The sequence below is a fragment of the Papio anubis genome, chromosome 7 (assembly GCF_008728515.1).
Source record: "Papio anubis isolate 15944 chromosome 7, Panubis1.0, whole genome shotgun sequence".
In the NCBI taxonomy this organism is placed as follows: Eukaryota; Metazoa; Chordata; class Mammalia; order Primates; family Cercopithecidae; genus Papio; species Papio anubis.
Window position 1 is genome coordinate 46,282,541 of NC_044982.1, and position 8,060 is coordinate 46,290,600.

Below are 8,060 nucleotides of genomic sequence, written 5' to 3' on the forward strand. Positions count from 1 at the left end.
AAAATACAAAAAAAACTAGCCGGGCGAGGTGGCGGGCGCCTGTAGTCTCAGCTACTCGGGAGGCTGAGGCAGGAGAATGGCATAAACCTGGGAGACAGAGCTTGCAGTGAGCTGAGATCCGGCCACTGTACTCCAGCCTGGGTGACAGAGCGAGACTCCGTCTCAAAAAAAAAAATAAATAAATAAAAATAAATTTGTAGCTTGAAGCCTATATTAAAAATTAAGAAAAATCTCAAATCAATAACCTCCTTTTCCTCTTAAGACTCTAAAATGAGAAGAGTAAACAAAGCCACAAACAAGCAGAAGTAAGGAAATACAAAGACTAGAATGGAAGTAAGTGAATAAGGAATAGAAGAACAAAGAAGAAAATTTTTTTAAAAACCTAAAAATGGTTCATCAAAGAGATCAACAAAATTGAAAACCTTTAGCTTGACTGGCAAAAAAAAAGAGAAGACTCAAATTACTAAAATCTGAAATAAAATAGAGGACATTACTAGCAATTTTACAGAAATAAAGAGGATTATAAAGGAACACTATGAATATTTGTATGCCAACAAATTAAGTAGTTTAGATGAAATGGGCAAATTTTTAGAAAAGCATAAACTATTGAAACTTATCTAAGGAGAAATATGAAATCTGAATAGATCTAGATTGAATAAAAATATTGATTTAGCAATCAAAAAACATCCTGTAAAGAAAAACCTAGGAACAAATGGCTTCAAGGTTGAATTCTACCAAATATTTAAGTAAGAATTAACACCAATCATTCACAAACTCTTCCAAAAAGTAGAATATTTGGAACACTTTCCAAGTCATTCCATAAGCCAGTATCACTGTGATACCAAAACCAGACAAATATATCACAAGGAAAGAAAATTACAAACATATATTCCTTATGAATGGAGATGTAAAAACCCTAAAAGATACAGCCATGTGCCGCCTAACAATGTTTCTATCAACAATGGACTGCATATATAACCGTGGTCTTAGCTGAAAAATTGTTATTGCCTGGTGACCATGTAGCCATCATAATGTAGTACAATGCATTACTCACATATTTGTGGTGATGCTGGTGCAAACAAACCTATCGTGCAGCCAGTCATATAAAAGTATACCACATGTATAGTATATAATAATTGATAATGATAATTGTTACTGGTTTATGTATTTACTATACTATAAGTTTTATCATTATTTTAGAGTGCTCTCTTTCTACTCATAAAAAACAAAAATGACAAAGTTAGCTACGAAAACAGCCTCAGGCAGGTCCTTCAGGAGATATTCCAAAAGAAGGCATTGTTATCATAGGAGACAGCAGCCCCATGCATGTTATTGCCCCTGAAGACCTTCCAGTGGGACAAGATGTGGAGGTGGAAGACAGTGATATTGATGATCCTGTGTAGGCCCAGGCTAACGTGTGTGTTTGTGTCTTAGTTTTTAACAACAACAAAAAAAAGTGTAAAAGTAAAAAATAAAAGAATTTAAAAATAGGAAAAAGCTTACAGAATAAGGATATAAAGAGAAAACATTTTTGTCTGTACGATGTGTTTGTGTTTTAAGCTAAGCATTATTACAAAATAGTCAAAAAGTAAAAAAAAAAAATTTATAATGTCAAAATGTTACAGTAAGCTAAGGTTAATTTATTATTAAAGAAAGACAAATATTTTAAAATAAATTTAGTATGGCCTCAGTGTACAGTGTTTATAGTCTACAGTACTGTACAGTAAAGTCCTAGGCCTTACATTCACCCACCACTCACTCATTGACTCACCCAGAGCAACTTCCAGTCCTGCAAACTCCATTCATAACAAATGCCCTATACAGGTGTACAATTTTTTGTCTCTTACTGTATTTTTGCTATACCTTTTCTATGTTTATATATGTGTAAATACTTACAGTTGTGTTACAGTTGCCTACAGTATTCAGTACAGTAACATGTTGTACAAGTTTGTAGCCTACGAATAATGAACTATTTCGTATACCCTAGGGGTGCAGTAGGCTATGCCGTCTAGGTTTGTGTGTGTATACTCTACGATGTTCACACAACTAGGAAATCGCTGAATGATGCATTTCTCAGAACATATCCCTATTGCTGAGTGACACGTGACCGTGCTAACAAGCCAAATCCGGCAGCATGCAAAAAATGGTTAGAGTCATAATCATTATAGCTGTAATTATTTGGAATTTATCAAAGGAATGCAAGTTTGTTCTAACATCTTAAAACCCATCAATGTATGACACCATGTGAATAGATTAAAGGACCAGAATCATATGGATTTTATTCATTTGTTTGTTCAGTCATTTGGTCACAAATATTTATTGAATTCCTACCATATGTCAAGGCCAGAAAATAATCAAGAACAAGACAGACATGGTTCTAGCCCAACAGAGTTTGCAATTTAATATAGTGCTTTTCAAACTTTTTTTTTTTACTGTAACCTAGCCTAAACAAATATGTTTGGGGGGGGAGTTGCTTCACTTTACACATACATAATATTTTATATATTAATTTGTATATATATATGCTTATATACACAAAAAGTTGAAAATGAAACTACATAGACATCCTTACTACATGGTATACATTCTGCTGTTTTATATTATTTCACTCTTTTTAAATCTTTTGGTTATAATTTACAGTTTGATTTTACAACTCACTAACAAGTCACAACCCACAGTTTGAAGAACTCTTCTGTAGAGGAGAAACTGATGAATCCATGAGCAATTACAATGTAGTGTGATAAGATGAGAAAGAGTCGAGTGCTAAGAGAGCATTGTGAAGTAAACATACAGAATCCTCTGAGATCAGAATAAGTCAAACAGTCACAAAGCATACAATTATTATATAAAGTCCTATGATATAAATATGCATATATGACTTTGAATTGAATCAAAGTTAACAGGGAGGAGAAAGTTGGTGCTTGTGTCCACGCATAGATTTCAAGCAGAAACAGCATATTGTACAAAGGATTGGGAAAGAACTTATGAAGTCCCAGAGCAACTTCAAATAACTCAATAATCCCTTGTTATTTTATGTAGGAATGGGAGGTAAAGTAACAAAAAAATTATGGGAGATAGGTGGGCCATCACAAGATTCTTGCTTGCCATGTCAAGGTTTTACTGAAGACAGTCAGTAGGTTATTTCAAGAGTAAGCCAGGAAATGATAGGATTAGATAAGCATTTTAGAAAGATTACACTGATGGAAATGTGGATTTGGACTAGAAGGCAGCAGTCATAGAGGCATAACATTGTGCACACAGTAGGAATTCATTGCAGAGTATATCAGCATCTAAAAACGTATTAGAAATGACAGGGTCAGAAAGCTAGCTGCATCCATTCCTGTAGCAATAATGACAAACCCAGTATGAGGGACAGCTAGAATTTAGGAAAAAGAAGGGAAAGTGTCATGAAGTAATAGAATAAGAAGGGCCCAAGAGGTCGTCTGGAGTAGACCCTTGCTTTTCTATTTAGCACCTGTAGTAGACAGTTTTCTAAGATGGCCACAACCATCCTCACCTCCTGGTATTCACATCTTTGTGTAATTCCCCTCCGTACTGAGAGTGTACTGGACTTAGTGACTGCTTTCTAACAGATAAAATATTGTGAACGTGATGGTACGTTGCCTCCAAGATTAGATTACAAAAGACTGTGGTTTCTGTGTTGCTGAAACTCTCTCTGCCCTCTAGCTTGTTTGCACTGATGAAGCAAGCCGGCATGGTGTGAACTGTCCTATGGAGAGGTCCATTTGGCAAGAACTAAGGGTTGCCTCTGGCTAACAGCCTGTGAGGAACCCAGGCCCTTGGTGCAACAACATGGGAGAAACGGAAGCCTGCCAACAACCACCTGAATGAGCTTGGAAGTGGATCCATCCCCAGTCGAGCCTTGAGATGACTGTAAGCAGTGGCCAACACCTTGATTGCAGTTTCATGAGAGCTCTGGAGGCAGAGGAGCAAGCTAAGCCACACCCAGATTCCTGACGCATAGAAACTGTGATGTAAGACATGTTTGCTTGGCAATATTATAATATACTGATGCTTGAAAATTTTTTTGCAATACAGTTCTTGCTACCCCAAAATATATAAGTAAAAATAAGTTTCATCATAATATATTTTGAAAATTTAACAGCATCCTTTGAAATAGTTAGAAAATTCCTGTAGCGTTCGAAACTCAGGTTCTATAATTCTGAAAACAAAAATGGACTAAAAGATTCTGCTCTCTTCTTTTCCAAAGACATCTAAATACTAGTAAGTTTATTCCAAAATCATTACTTTAAAAATGCTAGTTCTTAATTGAAAATTAGAAAAGTAGAGAGGATGGGCCTATAAATGACCAAAGGCCCAAGAGTTCAGAATTGCAAAAAGGATGTAAACCTCAAAACAACAGTAGTCCTTCTTTAACTCAAAAAAACAAAAAATTTAAAAAAACAACTTTCTTGTACCATGGTAAACAGAATAATGATCCCGCCTAAATGTTCTCATTCTAATCCCTGGAACCCGTAAATATGTTACCTTATATGGCAAAAGGAATTTTGCACATGTCGTGAAGTTAAGGATATTGAGACAGGAAGATTATAATGGATTGTCTGGGTGGGCCCAAGATAATCACAAGTGTCCTTATAAGATGAAGGCAGGAGGATCAGAGTCAGAGAAGGAGGCATAATGATGGAAGCAGAGGTCGGAGAAATTTCGGGGTTGTGGGCTGGTCAAAAGCCAAGGAGTGCAGGGGGACTCTAGCAGCTGGAAAAAGCAAAGAAGTTGATTCCTCCCTAAAAGAGCAGACTGTTTTAGTCCATTTTTGTTTTCAGAAGCCTCACAGGAACAGAGTGCTGCAGACAGATACTACTACTTCCATCCTCTGGAGCTGTAAGATAATAAATTTCTGTTGTGTTAAGCCACTAAATTTGTGGTCATTTGTGACAGCAGCAATAGGAAACGAATCCATACACTTTACTTCTCGAGGGTCTTGGTTTGCTGTTTATTGCAATCAGGTGATATTTTCAAATGTAATTAAATAATGTTATTTTTATTCTAGAAAACTAGCTGATCATGAAAATCACTTGCTTTCTAAAAATACATTGTCCTGAGCTTCATTCCTGAATATTCTACGTTGAGAATTATTGCTCCAGAGTAAGCACCGATTGAAGGGAGAGCCCACTCTGAAAAGGTGGACCATTAAAGCACAAATGGCAACTTTAAGCTCATTTCTGATTAAGGTATATTTTTAATTAGATCATTATAATCAGATTTATTTTTTTAAAACCTAGGATTTGGACTTCTCCAGCACTCATGAATTTCCATTTTGAGGACCTTTCTCTGCTCAATAAAGTTGGATGAAAGAAGGGGTCATAGAGGGCAGCTGATTGCAGTGGTAAAACTTCCGTGGATCTGTGAGTAGGCACTGACATCACCAGTGCCACACTGAGTAGGGGATTGTATTAGCCCACTGGAGCAGCTATAACAAAATACTGCAAGCTAGGTGACATAAACAGCAAAAATTTGTTGTATCACAGTTCTGGAGGCCTCATTTTAACCTAACTAATTACATTTGTAAAGACCTTATTTCCAAATAAGGTCACATTCTGAGGTGGGAATTAGGGCTTTAACAAATAAATTTTGGGGGGCACAATTTAACCTACAATGTAGATCTAACTTGACCTGGAGACTAAAAGCAAGGCTTGTCAAGGGCATGGGTGGGGTAATAATAATAACAGTTACCTTTTATTCTTGTAGGGACTGTCCAAGGTAGGTATTTTTATCCCCACCTGACAGATGAAGAAATGGAAGTTGAGAGGGGTAAGCGATTTCTCCAAGTTCACACAATTAAGAAGTGGCAGAGCTGAGTGCACACCCAGGTTTGTCTGGCTCCAAAGCCCAAGCTTTCAACCACTTTGCTCTGCCACCTCCAGGAATAGTCAAAAGAACAGAAGACCTGGTTTCTAGGCCCAGTTCATCCACATAATAAACATAAGACATTCAAAAAATCATTTAGGTTCTCTAGGGCTTAATTTTCTCTCCAGTAAAATGAGCCTAATAATAATATATGAGCAAGTACAAGTACTTCATAAACCACAAAGCACCCTGGCACCATAAGGAATGTTATTAAGAGCAACATCAGCATAAAGCAAAGACAATTAACATACTCAGTGGAGAATGACAATATATTTGTGCTCCCTAGGTTTTTTAGGAGTTTGTGTCCCTCCACTTTCCATGCGTGGATCTCTCATCAGTCCACACACCTATCTTCTGATCTTTCCCCCAATTCAAATCTCCTGCCCTGGGTGGACACATGACTTTTGGGTTACCTTTAAATTTTTAGAAAATTCAGTTTCCTAAGTTAAAATTGTTGTTTTATTGAGACAGTTCTTTGGGTCGTTGTGAAAAAGGTACAGCAAATCTTCCCTTTCCTTTGCCTGTTGAAGATCTATTGCTGAACTGTGAAAAGCAAACATGAAACTAAACAAAAAACCAATTAGTCCACTTGACAGTTTCAGATAAATCTATTTTTTCTAATACAGCTTTTGTTTACATTCTTGATAAAGGTAAAAATGTACATGTTCATTATGGAGGATTAGGAGATACAAAATAATTATAAAGAAAATAAAACTTACCAGTATACCCATATTCAAGAGAAAGCGACCATCAGCATTTTGGTTATTTATGAAAAATTAGATGATTGTTGAACATTTTCCTCTTTAATTTAATATCATATGAGTATGTTAACATGTCTTTTAGTATCCTTTAAGAACAAGCTTTTAATCTATATAATATTCCGTATTATAATCCATTTAATCAATTTATTATAGGACATTCAGATTTTCTCCTTGTTCTTGCTACTCTCAACAGGGTTTTGAAAAATATCCTCTTATTTAAACATGCACATTTCACGCTATTCAGGGAACGGGTACACTAAAAGCCCAGACTTCACCATGATACAATTCATCCATGCAACCAAAAACCACCTGTACTTCTAAATCTACTGAAGTAAAAATAAGAATAAATGTGTACATTTCTGATGATTTACGTAGGGTATGTCCCAAAAAGTAAAATTACTAGGTTGGAGAGCTTTCTCTTTATATTGCTTTATCAATCAAGCAACAGAAACCACCACAAGAATTTATTTATGCAAGGTGTTGGGCAGCCCACAGATTTGTCAAGAAAGCTAGAGCCTCAGGCTTAGAAAATGGGCAGGAACATGGGAAGGCTGTGCAGCCAGAGCTCCAGTCAAGTCTTTGCTGCAGATCCAGTTCAGCGAGGACTCCTCTGCCATTGCCACTGAGGCCTAACGAGAGCCTGATACTGCTGGCACTGGGCCTGGTTATTGGACACTGGACACCATACACCATGCTGGCAGCTCTGCCCTGGCAGCTCCTGGAAACTGGATGTTGCTGCTGCAGCCAGAAAGAGTTCTGCTGTCTTCTAGTTTCTTGGCATGACTAGCAATAGACACACAATCTTAGGTTGTCACATCTGAGTGCCCAAGCCCAGGAGGTGGGAATGAAAGTATCTGGTGTTTGTCTCTCCAGGGACATGAGGCCTGTCTATCTTACCACCAAGACTCACAAGGTAGGAAAGCCCACTCACTGCTGGTTTGATAGGCAAAAATAGTGCCTTATTCTTACTTTAATTTACATGTATTTGTTTGCTAGAGAGGACGAACATTTTGCATAGGCCTATTGGTAATTTGTGATTCTTTTGTAAATTACCTAATCATATATTAGAATGACTTTCCTATTGGAATAGCGAGCTTTCTATTAGGGCATTTATCTTTATCTTTTTGGTAAGAGTTCTTTTAACAGTAAGGCTAGAAACACTTTGACAGATATATATGTTTCATCTTTTCCCCAATTTGACCTTTAACTTCACGTAAGGATTTTTAATTTTGGCCTGTAGAAGTTTACCTATTACAAAATAGGTAAGTTTATGTTTTCTTATTTTGCTTTTAAAATTAGGCCTTCTCTAGTCTGAAGTTAGATAAATAAACACCTAGATTTTCTGACTAATCTAAATAAATCTAATCTAATCTTCAGGTGAACTGATTAAATGGTCATACAGTTGCAGAA

General features: G+C 36.6%; 1 long non-coding RNA gene across 1 annotated transcript; it reads left to right on the top strand.

Moving 5' to 3' along the window:
• The first annotated feature begins 3,482 nt into the window (after window positions 1-3,482).
• On the top strand, window positions 3,483-7,368 carry LOC103886289. Its single transcript, XR_004184890.1, has 3 exons — window positions 3,483-3,995; window positions 5,033-5,387; window positions 5,731-7,368. It is a non-coding gene; the product is annotated as an uncharacterized LOC103886289 (long non-coding RNA).
• Window positions 7,369-8,060: the final 692 nt, after the last annotated feature.